The sequence below is a fragment of the Triticum dicoccoides genome, chromosome 6A (assembly GCF_002162155.2).
Source record: "Triticum dicoccoides isolate Atlit2015 ecotype Zavitan chromosome 6A, WEW_v2.0, whole genome shotgun sequence".
NCBI classification, from domain to species: Eukaryota; Viridiplantae; Streptophyta; class Magnoliopsida; order Poales; family Poaceae; genus Triticum; species Triticum dicoccoides.
In genome coordinates this window covers 622,827,924-622,844,793 of record NC_041390.1, presented here as the reverse complement: position 1 = coordinate 622,844,793, position 16,870 = coordinate 622,827,924, and positions in this window count along the sequence as shown.

Here is a 16,870-nt window from a genome sequence, read left to right as displayed (position 1 = left end):
CGGCTTGCCCTTAAATGGAAAAAATACGTATTTTTGTCGCCATGCTTGAGCCATTCGATCCTAGCCCTCTGCCTCCAGAGGATTTCCTCACGGTGGTAGAGTTCAACTAGGAGGTCAGTTACCTTTATTTCTGCTGCTGACGGACCTAATCTACCTGGAACTCCACGCATCTCCTGTAGCTGTTTCTGCAGCTGTCTGATTTGATTCCGAATGTTTCCAAAGTGCTGCCGATCCCACTATGCCAGATCCCCCGCCAGTGCATGCAGCTTGTCGCAGCTTTCTGCTGTTGGGGAATGTAGTAATTTCAAAAAAAATCCTACGCACACGCAAGATCATGGTGATGCATAGCAACGAGAGGGGAGAGTGTTGTCTACGTACCCTCGTAGACCTAAGCGGAAGCGTTGACGCAACGTAGAGTAAGTAGTCGTACGTCTTCCCGGTCCAACCGATCCAAGCACCGTTACTCTGGTACCTCCGAGTTCCTGGCACACGTACAGCTCGATGACGCTCCCCGGGCTCCGATCCAGCAAAGCTTCGGGGAGGAGTTCCGTCAGCACGACGGCGTGGTGACGATCTTGATGTTCAACCATCGCAGGGCTTCACCTAAGCACCGCTACAATATGACCGAGGTGTAATATCGTGGAGGGGGGCACCGCACACGGCTAAGGAACGATCACGAAGATCAACTTCTGTGTTCTAGGGTGCCCCTCTGCCCCCGTATATAAAGGATCCAAGGGGAGGGGGCGGCTGGCCAAGGAGGGGCGCGCCAGGGGGGAGTCCTACTCCCACCGGGAGTAGGACTCCCTTCTTTCCTAGTTGGAGAAGGAGAAGGGGGGAAAGAGGAGGAAGAGGGAAAGGAAAGGGGGGGGGCGCCGCCCCCTTTCCCTTGTCCTATTCGGACTAGGAAGGGGAGGGGCGCGCGGCCACCTCCTGCCTCCTTTCTCTTCTCCCTTCAGGCCCATGTAGGCCCAATAACCCCCCGGGGGGTTCCGGTAACCTCCCAGTACTCCGGTAAAATCCCGATTTCACCCGGAACGATTCCGATATCCAAATATAGGCTTCCAATATATCGATCTTTATGTCTCGACCATTTAGAGACTCCTCGTCATGTCCGTGATCACATCCGGGACTCCGAACAACCTTTGGTACATCAAAATACATAAACTCATAATGAAACTGTCATCGTAACGTTAAGCGTGCGGACCCTATGGTTCGAGAATAATGTAGACATGACCGAGACACGTCTCCGGTCAATAACCAATAGCGGGACCTGGATGCCCATATTGGCTCCTACATATTCTACGAAGATCTTTATCGGTCAGACCGCATAACAACATACGTTGTTCCCTTTGTCATCGGTATGTTACTTGCCCGAGATTCGATCGTCGGTATCTCAATACCTAGTTCAATCTTGTTACCGGCAAGTCTCTTTACTCGTTCCATAATACATCATTCCGCAACTAACTCATTAGTTGCAATGCTTGCAAGGCTTAAGTGATGTGCATTACCGAGAGGGCCCAGAGATACCTCTCCGACAATCGGAGTGACAAATCCTAATCTTGAAATACGCCAACCCAACATGTATCTTTGGAGACACATGTAGAGCTCCTTTATAATCACTCAGTTACGTTGTGACGTTTGGTAGCACACAAAGTGTTCCTCCGGTAAACGGGAGTTGCATAATCTCATAGTCATAGGAACATGTATAAGTCATGAAGAAAGCAATAGCAACATACTAAACGATCGGGTGCTAAGCTAATGGAATGGGTCATGTCAATCAGATCATTCAACTAATGATGTGATCCCGTTAATCAAATAACAACTCTTTGTTCATGGTTAGGAAACATAACCATCTTTGATTAACGAGCTAGTCAAGTAGAGGCATACTAGTGACACTCTGTTTGTCTATGTATTCACACATGTATTATGTTTCCGGTTAATACAATTCTAGCATGAATAATAAACATTTATCATGATATAAGGAAATAAATAATAACTTTATTATTGCCTCTAGGGCATATTTCCTTCATCTGCAACAGAGTCACTCAGGCCCCTAGCCCATGCAGTCTGCACCACACCCGACAGGGTGGGATCCCTCTCCCAGCAAATTTCATATTTAAAGCTGCGGGGGGCCCGCTTGCATGCATGCTCGTCGCTTAGTCTAAGGAAGATGGGTACGTGATCGGAAGATGCGGCTTCTTTGTGCTCTGTAGTTGCATCAGGAAATGCCATGCACCAAGCCGTGTTTGCCACACACCTGTCGAGCCTAACCCTTGTGAAAGTGCCTCCTGCAACTTTTTTCTCAAAAGTCCAGTCCCGTCCCTTGTAACCGATATCAGTAAGTCCACACGTGTCAAGAGCGTCACGAAAAGCGTCCATCTGGGCTTGGCTCCTATTTCCCACTCCATCATGTTCACTTGACAGCAACACTTCGTTGAAATCACCCATCAAAACCCAGGGCTGGTTGTTGGAGCCGACGATCCCCCGGAGTAAATCCCAGGTTTTATAGCGTTCGGTTACTTGCGCTTCACCATAAACAAAAGTGATTCTAGTTTGGACGTCCACTAACTCATCCGCAACCACATCAATATGATACTCAGAGTAACCAGCAATTTGAAGTTTTATTTCCTCGTTCCAGAAAATGCCAAGTCCTCCACTTCTACCAATGCTGCTCACTGCAAAACTTTTCTCATAGCCTAAGGAGCCTACCATATTCTCTACTCGAGAGCCCTCTATTTGGGTTTCAACAATACAAACAATAGAGGGGGCAAGTTGCCTCGTGAGGTCACGAAGCTCTCAAACTGTCGCGGGTTTGCCAGCCCCGCGGCAGTTCCAACATAGCAGACTCATTGCGCCTGGCGCGACCCCAACAGGGGGCCCGCCAAACGTGCATCAGTGGTTTTGCTAGGAGCTGGAGTATTCACCGAGCCTTTATCCTGTGAAGACGGTGTGGCCTTGTTCCTCTTCGACTCCTGCTTCGATGAAGGGCTAGGCGGTATCTCTGGTGATGGCAGCAATAATGGTAGACTCGTTTTCCCTGACTGATCTATGGTGTTGTGAAGGGTTTTGGGATCGGCCTTGAGATAAGCACCTCTCTTCCGGTTCCTTTCTGCCTCCCTCATCTCAATATCCTCCCCGTCCTTCTCTGTCACATCATGGCTGTGTGTCTGGTTAGCATTCTGCTGTGGACCCCTTCCTCTTCCTCTTCCAGCTCGGCCCCTTCCTCGGCCGTACCAGACCCTTCCCCTGGACCCCTTCCTAGCCCTCTGAACCATGTTGCTCGCAGATCCTTGAAGACAAGTGCCTTGGGGAGGTGAATTCCATCCCCGCACTCTTTGAAGGTGTGACCCAGGTATCCACATACCGCACACCAATCTGGCAGTCTCTCATATTTGATCCTAAAAAGCACCCTCTGAACTTCACCTTTCTTCTTAACCACCAAGGAGACAGCGTTTTTCAATGGCTTTGTGACATCAATCTTGACACACACTCGTGCAAAGTTCCCTTCGAAGTCATGCGCCATTGGTTCAGCATATATAAACTCGCCACAGTGGACGACAGAGCTTTGATCTTGGAGAAGTATCCTTGAGGGAAATCATGAATTTGTACCCACATCTCAATCTGCTTGAGCTCTATGGAAGAGGGCTTTGCGAAGCCATCGTATGGCGCCATCACCACTGCTTTCCCTTTGAAATTCCATGGGCCATCCTCCATCACCCGTTCCCAGTCCCCGAGGCACGAGAACTGCATAGTATAAAGGTGTTCCTCGAGTGGTTTGATCTTAACCTCCTGGGCTAGATCCCAAGCCACCCTCATGTTTCTGAAAAACCAGTATTGACTATAGGGCTTATCTGTATGAACCCTAGCCACTAAAGGGAGAGGTTATGAGGATTTGAACTCAAGACCTCCCACTAAACAACACATACCGATAGCCAATTCAACAAACCACCGCTTATGTTATCTCCTAGCGAGAAATATATAAGAATACACAGTAGCGTACATATATATGAAATATTTTCTGAAAAAAATGTGAAACTTCTATTAAAAATGCGAACAATTTTAAAATGCCGAATAGTTTTGGAATTTGAGAACGAAATTTGAGCAATTTTTTTGAAAGTGAACAAGATTTCGAAACATGAACAATTTTTTGAATTTGTGGTTTTCTTAGGGGGGGGGGGGTTTGTTTGTCCCATTTTATTTTTTATTTTTCAATTTTATTTTGATCTCATTTCTCTTTAAAAAAATCACGAACTGTTTTTAAATCGTGAACCTTTTCTTAAATTCATGAACTTTTCAAATTCGGAAATATTATTTTAATATCGTGTACTTTGTTTTCAAATCTATGAACATTTTCAGTTTTATGAACTTTTGTTGTCCTTTGAGCTAGGTGTGGGCTTAAAAATCGACAAATGAAAGACCGAAACGATACCAAAAACGAAAAAACTAGATTTTTGGTTTTTTGTGTTGGTGTTGGAAAATTTCTACCACAAAGTCAACATGTTGAAAAAAGGTTTATCAATTTCAGAAAAGTAGACAATTTTCTTTCCTATGTACACTCAAACAAATGTACAGCGATAAATCAACACCACCCAATCACATCCATTTAATTAAATATTATATCTACAACATGTTGATTGCTTTTCCATTTTTGCGGTGCTATTGTCGTCTTAGGACTTTCATATGAATCTCTGATTCTTTTTTCCCTGTTTCTGCTTGGAGTCAGGTCATGCGAGTTCATCCAACCATTCACGTACAACTACGTGCTGCATTGCAATTTGCAAGTAACCTTGCTTCAGCAGAGGAGATTGGGTGATGGACATGCTATCAGCCTAGTTATGAACTACTATGTCTATTCCTAAATAGATAGCATATTAGAAAGCATGCACTCTAAATTTGGCTCATGCAATAAAAAGAGTATCCATATTGTTTTCTTGAGTAAAGAAGGTATTCAAGAAATGTACGTGAAAGGAATATTGATTTATGAAGAATGATATTTCAAATTACGTATGCCAAGAAATACTCCATCCGTTCCAAAATAGATGACTCAACTTTGTACTAATTTTAGTACGTACAAAGTTAGTACAAAGTTGCTCATCTATTTTGGAACGAAGGGAGTAGGTACTATACACTTCGTGTGAAATGTCAAATTTTCAAAAGGTTACCTATTATTTTTAGGGAAGGGTATCCTACATATGATTACATGTGTTAGCCGAGACGTGCAAGGCAAGCTTACTAGTGTGACAAAAGTTTGTGGAATTGGAAAAAAGTTCATCAGTTTGAAAAAGGTTAAGAATTTGATAAAAAGTTCACAAATCTGAACAAAAAGTTCGTAAAATAAAAAAAGTTCTCAATTTTGACAAAACAAAGTTCACAAATTTGATAACAATTTGTGAAATTCAAAAAAGTCCATCGACTTGAAAAAAGGTTAAAGAATTTATAAAAAAGTTTAAAAAATCATGAAATTGATAAAAGTTTGCGATATTGAAAACTATTCATTCATATGAAAAATTTAAGTTCATGGATTTAAAAAATATTCACGAATTTAAGAAAATGAAAAAAGAAAATAGAAATAGAAAAATAAGAAGAAATAAAGAAAAATAAAGCAAAGAAAAAAAGGCAAAAAGAAAAACATACTGATAAGATGCACAACAAGAAGTATAAAAGAAGAAGCCAGGCACAAGAGATAAATTGAATAAAAGAAGAAGCCAGGCACAAGAGATGCGTTGTCCTAGTTGGTTAGGGCATCTCCAGCCGGCCCCCCAAGACGCCCTCCCAGGCCACTTTTTAGACGCCGGCGGGCAAAAAACGCCCCACTCGGGCCCTCAGGAAGTTGTTTTTCGCCGGATTAGACGAAAGTTAGCGCCGGCACACCCACCCCAAACCCAGGCCCCAGGGGGGCAGCTGGGGACGCCGGCATGTCTTTTTTGCATGCACAGGCCCACTTGCCAGCCCCTCTTTATTCCCTCTCTCTCCTCTCTCCTCTCCTTTCTCTTTTTTCTTTCTCCTGTCTCCTCTTCTTTTCCATCCGCTGTTGGGGAACGTTGCAGAAAACAAAAAATTTCCTACGGTTTCACCAAGATCCATCTATGAGTTCATCTAGCAACGAGTATTCGGATTGCACCTCAATACCTTTGTAGACCGCGAGCGGAAGCGTTCACTAGAACGTGGATGATGGAGTCGTACTCGCCGTTATCCAAATCATTGGAGATCCTAGAGCCGAACGGACGACACCTCCGCGTTCAACACACGTACGGTCAGCGTGACGTCTCCTCCTTCTTGATCCAGCAAGGGGGAAGGACAGGTTGAGGAATATTGCTCCAGCAGCAACACGATGGCGTGGTGTTGGTGGAGAAGCAGTACTCCGGCAGGGCTTCGCCAAGCACGTGACGGAGGAGGAGAGGTGTTGCAGGGAAGAGGGAGGCGCCAGGGGCTCAGGGTGCGGCCGCCCCTCCCTCCCCCCCTTATATAGGCCCCCTGGGGGGGGGGGCGCCGGCCCTGGAGATCTAATCTCCCAAGGGAGCGGCGGCCAAGGGGGTGGAGTACCCCCCAAGGCAAGTGCCCCCCCCACCCTAGGGTTTCAACCCTAGGCGCAAGGGGGTGGGCCAAGGGGGGCGCACCAGCCCACTATGGGCTGGTTACCCCTCCCACTTCAGCCCATGGGGCCCTCCGGGATGGGTGGCCCCACCCGGTGGACCCCCGGGACCCATCCGGTGGTCCCGGTACAATACCGGTGACCCCCGAAACTTTGGCGATGGCCGAAACTGCACTTCCTATATATAATTCTTTACCTTCGGACCATTCCGGAACTCCTCGTGACGTCCGGGATCTCATCCGGGACTCCGAACAACTTTTGGATTACTGCATATTCATATCTTTACAACCCCAGCGTCACCGAACCTTAAGTGTGTAGACCCTACGGGTTCGGGAGACATGCAGACATGACCGAGACACCTCTCCGGCCAATAACCAACAGCGGGATCTGGATACCCATGTTGGCTCCCACATACTCCTCGATGATCTCATCGGATGAACCACAATGTCGAGGATTCAACCAATCCCGTATGCAATTCCCTTTGTCAATCGGTATTTTACTTGCCCGAGATTCGATCGTCGGATCCCAATACCTCGTTCAATCTCGTTACCGGCAAGTCACTTTACTCGTACCGTAATGCATGATCCCGTGATCAAACACTTTGATCACATTGAGCTCATTATGATGATGCATTACCGAGTGGGCCCGGTGATACCTCTCCGTCATACGGAGTGACAAATCCCAGTCTCGATCCGTGTCAACCCAACAGACACATTCAGAGATACCCGTAGTATACCTTTATAGTCACCCAGTTATGTTGTGACGTTTGGCACACCCAAAGCACTCCTACGGTATCCGGGAGTTACACGATCTCATGGTCTAAGGAAAAGATACTTGACATTGGAAAAGCTCTAGCAAACGAATTATACGATCTTGTGCTTATGCTTAGGATTGGGTCTTGTCCATCACATCATTCTCCTAATGATGTGATCTCGTTATCAATGACATCCAATGTCCATAGTCAGGAAACCATGACTATCAGTTGATCAACGAGCTAGTCAACTAGAGGCTTACTAGTGACATGTTGGTGTCTATGTATTCACATATGTATTACGATTTCCGGATAACACAATTATAGCATGAATAAAAGACAATTATCATGAACAAGGAAATATAATAATAATGCTTTTATTATTGCATCTAGGGCATATTTCCAATAGTCTCCCACTTGCACTAGAGTCAATAATCTAGTTACATTGTGATGAATCGAACACTCATAGAGTTCTGGTGTTGATCATGTTTTGCTCTAGGGAGAGGTTTAGTCAACGGATCTGCGACATTCAGATCCGTATGCACTTTGCAAATTTCTATGTCTCCATCTTGAACATTTTCACGAATGGAGTTGAAGCGACGCTTGATGTGCCTGGTCTTCTTGTGAAACCTGGGCTCCTTTGCAAGTGCAATAGCTCCAGTGTTGTCACAGAAGAGTTTGATCGGCCCCGACGCATTGGGTATGACTCCTAGGTCGGTGATGAACTCCTTCACCCAAATTGCTTCATGCGCTGCCTCCAAGGCTGCCATGTACTCCGCTTCACATGTAGATTCCGCCACGACGCTCTGCTTGTAGCTGCACCAGCTTACTGCTCCACCATTCAACATATACACGTATCTGGTTTGTGACTTAGAGTCATCCAGATCTGTGTCGAAGCTAGCGTCGACGTAACCCTTTACGACGAGCTCTTCGTCACCTCCATAAACGAGAAACATGTCCTTAGTCCTTTTCAGGTACTTCAGGATATTCTTGACCGCTGTCCAGTGTTCCTTGCCGGGATTACTTTGGTACCTACCTACCAAACTCACGGCAAGATTTACATCAGGTCTGGTACACAGCATGGCATACATAATAGACCCTATGGCCGAGGCATAGGGGATGACACTCATCTCTTCTATATCTTCTGCCGTGGTCGGGCATTGAGTTGAGCTCAATTTCACACCATGCAACACAGGCAAGAACCCTTTCTTGGACTGATCAATATTGAACTTCTTCAATATCTTTTCAAGGTATGTGCTTTGTGAAAGACCTATGAGGCGTCTTGATCTATCTCTATAGATCTTGATGCCTAATATATAAGCAGCTTCTCCAAGGTCCTTCATTGAAAAACTCTTATTCAAGTAGGCCTTAATGCTGTCCAAAAGTTCTATATCATTTCCCATCAAAAGTATGTCATCTGCATATAATATGAGAAATGCTACAGAGCTCCCACTCACTTTCTTGTAAACGCAGGCTTCTCCATAAGTCTGCATAAACCCAAACGCTTTGATCATCTCATCAAAGCGAATGTTCCAACTCCGAGATGCTTGCACCAGCCCATAAATGGATCGCTGGAGCTTGCATACCTTGTTAGCATTCTTAGGGTCGACAAAACCTTCCGGCTGCATCATATACAGTTCTTCCTTAAGATAACCGTTAAGGAATGCCGTTTTGACGTCCATTTGCCATATCTCATAATCATAGTATGCGGCAATTACTAACATGATTCGGACGGACTTCAGTTTCGCTACGGGAGAGAAAGTCTCATCGTAGTCAACCCCTTGAACTTGCCGATAACCCTTAGCGACAAGTCGAGCTTTATAGATGGTAACATTACCATCCGCATCCGTCTTCTTCTTAAAGATCCATTTGTTTTCTATCGCTCGCCGATCATCGGGCAAGTCTGTCAAAGTCCATACTTTGTTTTCATACATGGATCTTATCTCGGATTGCATGGCCTCTAGCCATTTGTTGGAATCTGGGCCCGCCATCGCTTCTTCATAGTTCGAAGGTTCACCATTGTCTAACAACATGATTTCCAGGACAGGGTTGCCGTACCACTCTGGTGCGGAACGTGTCCTTGTGGACCTACGAAGTTCAGTAGTAACTTGATCTGAAGTTTCATGATCATCATCATTAACCTCCTCTCTAACCGGTGGAGGCACCACAGAAAGATTTTCTTGAGCTGCGCTACTCTCCGGTTCAAGAGGTAATACTTCATCAAGTTCCACTTTCCTCCCACTTACTTCTCTTGAGAGAAACTCTTTCTCCAGAAAGGATCCGTATTGGCAACAAAGATCTTGCCTTCGGATCTTAGGTAGAAGGTATACTCAATTGTTTCCTTAGGGTATCCTATGAAGACACATTTTTCCAACTTGGGTTCGAGCTTTTCAGGTTGAAGTTTCTTGACATAAGCATCGCATCCCCAAACTTTTAGAAACGACAGCTTAGATTTCTTTCCAAACCATAATTCATACGGTGTCGTCTCAACGTATTTAGACGGTGCCCTATTTAAAGTGAATGCAGTTGTCTCTAGAGCGTATCCCCAAAATGATAGCGGTAAATCAGTAAGAGACATCATAGATCGCACCATATCCAATATAGTGCGATTACGATGTTCGGACACTCCGTTACATTGAGGTGTTCCAGGCGGCGTGATTTGTGAAACGATTCCACATTTCCTTAAGTGTGTGCTAAATTCGTGACTTAAATATTCTCGTCCACGATCTGATCGTAAGAACTTTATTTCCCGGTCACGTTGATTCTCTACCTCATTCTGAAATTCCTTGAACTTTTCAAAGGTCTCAGACTTGTGTTTCATCAAGTAGACATACCCATATCTACTCAAGTCATCCGTGAGAGTGAGAACATAACGATATCCTCCGCGAGCCTCAACACTCATTGGACCGCACACATCAGTATGTATGATTTCCAATAAGTTGGTTGCTCGCTCCATTGTCCCGGAGAATGGAGTCTTGGTCATTTTGCCCATGAGGCATGGTTCGCATGTGTCAAATGATTCATAATCGAGAGACTCTAAAAGTCCATCAGCATGGAGCTTCTTCATGCGCTTGACACCAATGTGACCAAGGCGGCAGTGCGACAAGTATATGGGACTATCGTTATCAACTTTACACCTTTTGGTATTCACACTATGAATATGTGTATCATCACGTACGAGATTCATTAAGAATAAACCATTGACCATCGGAGCATGACCATAAAACATATCACTCATATAAATAGAACAACCATTATTCTCGGATTTAAATGAGTAGCCATCTCGTATTAAACGAGATCCAGATACAATGTTCATGCTCAAACTTGGCACTAAATAACAATTATTGAGGTTTAAAACTAATCCCGTAGGTAAATGTAGAGGTAGCGTGCCGACGGCGATCACATCGACCTTGGAACCATTCCCGACGTGCATCGTCACCTCGTCCTTCGCCAGTCTCCGCTTATTCCGCAGCTCCTGCTTTGAGTTACAAATATGAGCAACGGCACCGGTATCAAATACCCAGGAGCTACTACGAGCATTGGTAAGGTACACATCAAGTACATGTATATCACATATACCTTTAGTGTTGCCGGCCTTCTTGTCCGCTAAGTATTTGGGGCAGTTCCGCTTCCAGTGACCCTTCCCTTTGCAATAAAAGCACTCAGTCTCAGGCTTGGGTCCATTCTTTGACTTCTTCCCGGCAACTTGCTTACCGGGCGCGGCAACATCCTTGCCGTCCTTCTTGAAGTTCTTCTTACCCTTGCCTTTCTTGAACTTGGTGGTTTTATTGACCATCAACACTTGATGTTCCTTTTTGATTTCTACCTCCGCTGATTTCAGCATAGCAAATACCTCAGGAATGGTCTTTACCATCCCCTGCATATTGTAGTTCATCACAAAGCTCTTGTAGCTAGGTGGGAGCGACTGAAGGATTCTGTCAATGACCGCCTCGTCTAGGAGGTTAATCTCCAGCTGAGTCAAGCGGTTGTGCAACCCAGACATCTTGAGTATGTGTTCACTGACAGAACTATTTTCCTCCATCTTACAACTGTAGAACTTGTCGGAGACTTCATATCTCTCGACCCGGGCATGAGCTTGGAAAACCATTTTCAGCTCTTCGAACATCTCATATGCTCCGTGTTGCTCAAAACGCTTTTGGAGCCCCGGTTTTAAGCTGTAAAGCATGCCGCACTGAACGAGGGAGTAATCATCAGCACGCTGCTGCCAAGCGTTCATAACGTCTTGGTTCTCTGGGACGGGCGCATCACCTAGCGGTGCTTCTAGGACATATTGTTTCCTGGCAGCTATGAGGATGATCCTCAGGTTCCGGACCCAGTCCGTATAGTTGCTGCCATCGTCTTTCAGCTTGGTTTTCTCTAGGAACGCGTTGAAGTTGAGGTTGACATTAGCGTTGGCCATTTGATCTACAAGACATTTATGCAAAGATTTTAGACTAAGTTCATGATAATTAAGTTCATCTAATCAAATTATTTAATGAACTCCCACTCAGATTAGACATCCCTCTAGTCATCTAAGTGAAACATGATCCGACTCAACTAGGCCGTGTCCGATCATCACGTGAGACGGACTAGTCATCATCGGTGAACATCTCCATGTTGATCGTATCTTCCATACGACTCATGTTCGACCTTTCGGTCTCTTGTGTTCCGAGGCCATATCTGTACATGCTAGGCTCGTCAAGTCGACCTAAGTGTTTGCATGTGTAAATCTGTCTTACACCCGTTGTATATGAACGTTGGAATCTATCACACCCGATCATCACGTGGTGCTTCGAAACAACGAACTGTCGCAATGGCGCACAGTTAGGGGGAACACTTTCTTGAAATTGTTATGAGGGATCATCTTATTTATTACCGTCGTTCTAAGTAAACAAGATGCAAAAACAAGATAAACATCACATGCAATCAAATAATAATAGTGACATGATATGGCCAATATCATATAGCTCCTTTGATCTCCATCTTGGGGCTCCATGATCATCTTGTAACCGGCATGACACCATGATCTCTATCATCGTGTCTCCATGAAGTTGCTCACCAACTATTACTTCTACTACTATGGCTAACACGTTTAGCAATAAAGTAAAGTAATTTACATGGTGTTTCCTTTGACACGCAGGTCATAAAAAATAATGACAACTCCTATGGCTCCTGCCGGTTGTCATACTCATCGACATGCAAGTCGTGATTCCTATTACATGAACATGATCTCATACATCACATATATATCATTCATCATTCATCACAACTTTGGCCATATCATATCACAAAGCACTTGCTGCAAAAACAAGTTAGACGTCCTCTAATTGTTGTTGCAAGTTTTACGTGGCTGCAATAGGGTTCTAGCAAGAACGTTTTCTTACCTACGTAAAAGCCACAACGTGATTTGTCAACTTCTATTTACCCTTCATAAGGACCCTTTTCGTCGAATCCGCTCCAACTAAAGTGGGAGAGACAGACACCCGCCAGCCACCTTATGCAACTAGTGCATGTCAGTCGGTGGAACCGGTCTCACGTAAGCGTACATGTAAGGTTGGTCCGGGCCGCTTCATCCTACAATACCGCTGAAGCAAAATAAGACTAGTAGCGGCAAGAAAGTTGACAACATCTATGCCCACAACAATTGTGTTCTACTCGTGCAAAGAGAACTACGCATAGACCTAGCTCATGATGCCACTGTTGGGGAACGTTGCAGAAAACAAAAATTTTCCTACGGTTTCACCAAGATCCATCTATGAGTTCATCTAGCAACGAGTATTCAGATTGCATCTACATACCTTTGTAGATCGCGAGCGGAAGCGTTCACTAGAACATGGATGATGGAGTCGTACTCGCCGTGATCCAAATCACCGGAGATCCTAGCGCCGAACGGACGGCACCTCCGCGTTCAACACACGTACGGTCAGCGTGACGTCTCCTCCTTCTTGATCCAACAAGGGGGAAGGAGAGGTTGAGGAAGATTGCTCCATCAGCAGCACGACGCTCCAGCAGCAGCACGACGGCATGGTGTTGGTGGAGAAGCAGCACTCTGGCAGGGCTTCGCCAAGCACGTGACGGAGGAGGAGAGGTGTTGCAGGGGAGAGGGAGGCGCCAGGGGTTCAGGGTGCGGCCGCCCCTCCCTCCCCCCCTTTATATAGGCCCCCTGGGGGGGCGCTGGCGCTGGAGATCTAATCTCCCAAGGGGGCGGCGGCCAGGGGGGTGGAGTACCCCCCAAGGCAAGTGTGCGCCCCCCCACCCTAGGGTTTCAACCCTAGGCGCAAGGGGGTGGGCCAAGGGGGCGCACCAGCCCACTATGGGCTGGTTCCCCCTCCCACTTCAGCCAATGGGGCCCTCCGGGATGGGTGGCCCCACCCGATGGACCCCCGGGACCCATCCGGTGGTCCCGGTACAATACCGGTGACCCCCGAAACTTTGCCGATGGCCAAAACTGCACTTCCTATATATAATTCTTTACCTCCGGACCATTCCGGAACTCCTCGTGACGTCTGGGATCTCATCTGGGACTTCGAACAACTTTCAGATCACTGCATATTCATATCGTTACAACCCTAGCGTCACCTAACCTTAAGTGTGTAGACCCTACGGGTTCGGGAGACATGCAGACATGACCGAGACACCTCTCCGGCCAATAACCAACAGCGGGATCTGGATACCCATGTTGGCTCCCACATACTCCTCGATGATCTCATCGGATGAACCACGATGTCGAGGATTCAATCAATCCCGTATGCAATTCCCCTTGTCAATCGGTATTTTACTTGCCCGAGATTCGATCGTCGGTATCCCAGTACCTCGTTCAATCTCGTTACCGGCAAGTCACTTTACTCATACCGTAATGCATGATCCCGTGATGAAACACTTTGATCACATTGAGATCATTATGATGATGCATTACCGAGTGGGCCCGGTGATACCTCTCCGTCATACGGAGTGACAAATCCCAGTCTCGATCCGTGTCAACCCAACAGACACTTTCGGAGATACCCGTAGTATACCTTTATAGTCACCCAGTTACGTTGTGACGTTTGGCACACCCAAAGCACTCCTACGGTATCCGGGAGTTACACAATCTCATGATCTAAGGAAAAGATACTTGACATTGGAAAAGCTCTAGCAAACGAATTAGACGATCTTGTGCTTATGCTTAGGATTGGGTCTTGTCCATCACATCATTCTCCTAATGATGTGATCTCGTTATCAATGACATCCAATGTCTATAGTCAGGAAACCATGACTATCAGTTGATCAACGAGCTAGTCAACTAGAGGCTTACTAGGGACATGTTGGTGTCTATGTATTCACACATGTATTACGATTTCCGGATAACACAATTATAGCATGAATAAAAGACAATTATCATGAACAAGGAAATATAATAATAATGCTTTTATTATTGCCTCTAGGGCATATTTCCAACATCCGCCACCTACCACACACACAGCCGGAGCGGAGCACGCATGGCCGCGGAGGGGCTCGTGCCCGGCACGGAGCGGACAAGATCCTCACCGCGTCGACGTGCGCGTCGGTGCCCCCGCCCGTGCACTCCACGACACATGGCCGGGGCGGGGCTCGCGCTCGCGCGGCCGTCGCGGGGGGCTCGCGTGGCCGGATCGGAGCACGCGTAGCCGGGGAGGGGCTCGCGCACGCATGGCCGGTGCGGGGCTCGCGCACGCATGGCCGGGGCGGGAAGGGCCTCCGTCTTCTTCGTCCTCCCAGTGGCCGTCCCCGTGGCCGCGAGCGAGCAGGGTGGAGAGCCGGCGGAGGAGGAGGATGAGCGAGCAGAAGCAGACGCTGCGGGCGGCCACGGGCGCCCCCCTTCCTCCTCCTCCCTCCTCTCCGTCCTCATCCACGCCGGCCACGAAGGGCACGCGCGGGCAGGCACGGGCGCGGCCAGGCGCCCCCTTGCTACTCCTCCCTCCTCTCCGTCCTCGTCGGCGCCGGCCACGGAGGGCGCGCGCGGCCAGGCGCGGGCGGGCGCGGGCGCGGCCAGGCGCCCCCCTTCCTCCTCCTTCCTCATCCCTCCTCTCCTCGCTCCTTGACCTCGCGGGCGGTGTGGCTGCTGCACATGGCGTGGCGGGGCTCGCGCTCGAGCTCGATGGAGAGATGGCGGGGCTCGCGCTCGAGCTCGATGGAGGGATGGCGGGGCTCGCGCTCGAGCTCGATGGAGGGATGGTGGTATGCGGCGGCGAGGCCCGTGCCAAGGAGCGTGCGGCGAACGATGGCGGGCGTCCTCGATGGTGCTGGAGACGGTGTCGAGCTGCGGTGCCGCCACGCGTCCTCGAAATGCGTCTTGGGTGGGGGGACGGCTGGGAAAAATTTCGTCCCAGGGTCAAAATCTTCGCCGGCAGCCCCCAGGCGGCGAAAAAAATGCCTTCTGGGGGGCCAACGGCTGGAGATGCCCTTAGTGCAGGTGGAGATAAATCAAGAGGTTGGGTGTTCGATACTGCCTCACCCATTTATTATTTGAAGCTTAAAAAAATAATAAAATAATAAATGGGCCAGGCCCAGGATGGAGGGGGGGACGTGCGCCAGTTTGTCTGCTGGGCCGGCGGATCTGCTATGTACGTCTACGTACAGCTCGTACGCCTCACATATGGAGGTGTGTATACGTTATGGTCAAATGACGATACTACCCTTATACGGTTTGTAGAGGGGGGTGTACCGAAGCATGGCTCACCAAATTATATGTCTGTTTTTGATTGACCTATGAATTGCAGAGGACAAAATAGGTGATACAAATGTCATGCTTCAGAAGATGCCCTGCATCCTCTTCTGATGCCGAGGTGCAGCTGCGAACAGGGAGGTTTTGAACTCTGAAAGTGGTAAGCTGAGTATTAGCGGTCTTTGTTTCAATTTTTGAGGCAAAGCTTAGAAGGCCGGAGGAGAAGATCACAAATATCAGGAGACGGTGGCTATGCACCTTTAGTTGAAAAATTTAGTCTGTTCGATTGAATTGCAGGAGAAGCTGGAGAACGAGTGAGGAACCAGATGGGGATGATCGTCAAGGAGACACCACCAGATCGAGGCCCGGCACTAGACCAAGGGAACTGTGTCCAACAAGGAAATCCTCGACTTGAGGATCATTACATAAAGAAAATTAACTGTTAATATGGCAATGATCAACGAACCTTGTGACGTTTCCATTTTCATAACTGTTGTTTTCCGCATATCTCTGTAGATTGAGAACCATTACATTGAAGGAAAAAAAATGTTGTCCTGCTGATAGGAGAATCATTCCATGTTTTTGATATGTTACTTGTGGCGCATTACTTTGGCGAATGATTCATATAGCCTTTAACATTATTCCTCCAGTTAGCATTGAATCGTTAGGTCTATAACACCAATACACACGCCACCAGCCGCCAGCCGCCCCTCCCCGCTCCTCCCCCGCTTCGCCGCCACCGGAGGGGACACCGGCGAAGCCCGCGTGGTCCCCAGGGAAGGTGGCGGCAGGGCATCCTCGTCGTTCTCGCGCAGATCTCGCGGCGGCCGATGGCGATCTCGCG